Source organism: Arachis stenosperma, chromosome 10 (genome assembly GCF_014773155.1).
Source record: "Arachis stenosperma cultivar V10309 chromosome 10, arast.V10309.gnm1.PFL2, whole genome shotgun sequence".
NCBI lineage: Eukaryota > Viridiplantae > Streptophyta > Magnoliopsida > Fabales > Fabaceae > Arachis > Arachis stenosperma.
Window position 1 is genome coordinate 70,932,974 of NC_080386.1, and position 1,675 is coordinate 70,934,648.

Sequence of the window (1,675 nt, forward strand, 5' to 3'; positions counted from 1 at the left end):
TCGAATTTTTCTCTTCTTTATTCTTTTATTCTTCTATTTTCTTATACTCACATAAAGGAATCTCTATACTGTGACATAGAGGATTCCTCTTTTGTCTTTGTTTTCTTCTCTTTCATATGAGCAGGAACAAAGAAAAAGGCATTCTTGTTGAAGCTGATCCTGAATCTGAAAGGACCTTGAAGAGGAAGCTAAGAGCAGCTAAAGCACAGTACTCTAAAGAGGACCTAACTGAAATTTTTGAACAGGATAAGGATATGGTAGCCGAACCCAACAACAACAATGCAAGGAAGGTGCTTGGTGACTTTACTGCACCGAATTCCAAATTACATGGAAGAAGCATCTCAATCCCTGCTATTGAAGCAAACAACTTTGAGCTAAAGCCTCAATTAGTTTCTCTGATGCAACAGAATTGCAAGTTTCATGGACTTCCATCAGAAGATCCTTTTCAGTTCTTAACTGAATTCTTGCAGGTCTGTGATGTTCAGACCTTCAAACAAAAAGATGGTGAATCCCTCTATGAAGCTTGGGAAAGATACAAGCAGTTGACCAAAAAGTGTCCTTCTGACATGCTTTCAGAGTGGACCATTTTTGATATATTATATGATGGTCTATCTGAGCTTTCTAAGATATCATTGGACCATTCTGTAGGTGGATTCATTCTCCTAAAGAAAATGCCTGCAGAAGCTCAGGAACTCATTGACATGGTTGCAAATAACCAGTTCATGTATACTTCTGAAAGGAATCCTGTGAATAATGGGACGCCTCAGAGGAAGGGAGTTCTTGAAATTGATGCTCTGAATGCCATATTGGCTTAGAACAAAATGTTGACTCAGAAAGTCAACATGATTTCTTAGAGTCTAAATGGATGGCAAAATGCATCCAACAGTGCTAAAGAGGCATCTTCTGAAAAAGAAGCTTATGATCCTGAGAACCCTGCAATGGCAGAGGTGAATTACATGGGTGAATCCTATGGGAACACCTATAATTCTTCATGGAGAAATCATCCAAATTTCTCATGGAAGGATCAACAAAAGCCTCAACAAGGCTTTAATAATGGTGGAAGAAACAGGCTTAGCAATAGCAAGCCTTTTCCATCATCTTCTCAGCAACAGACAGAGAATTCTGAGCAGAGCCCCTCTAGCTTAGCAAACATAGTCTCTGGTCTATCTAAGGCCACTTTAAGTTTCATGAGTGAAACGAGGTCCTCCATTTGAAATTTGGAGGCACAAGTAGGCCAGCTGAGTAAGAAAATTACTGAAACCCCTCCTAGTACTCTCCCAAGAAATATAGAAGAGAATCCAAAAAGAGAGTGCAAGGCCATTGACATAATCACAATGGCCGAATCCAAAGAGGTTGAAAAGGACGTGAATCCTAGTGAGGAAGACCTCCTGGGATGTCCTCTGAACAAAAAGGAGTTCCAAACTGAGGAACCTAGCTAAGGAATCTGAGGCTCACCTAGAGACCATAGAGATTCCATTGAACCTCCTTTTACTATTCATGAGCTCTGAGAACTATTCTTCCTCTAAAGAGGATGAAGATGTAATTGAAGAGCAAGTTGCTCAATATTTAGGAGCCATCATGAAGCTGAATGCCAAGCTGTTTGGTAATGAGTCTTGGGAAGGTGAACCCCCCTTGCTCATTAGTGAACTAGATACATGGGTTCAGCAAACTCTAC

At 40.2% G+C, this 1,675-nt stretch overlaps 1 pseudogene; it reads right to left on the bottom strand.

The window, feature by feature from the left end:
* Positions 1-477: 477 nt before the first annotated feature.
* Positions 478-568, bottom strand: LOC130959009 (small nucleolar RNA R71; annotated as a pseudogene).
* Positions 569-1,675: the final 1,107 nt, after the last annotated feature.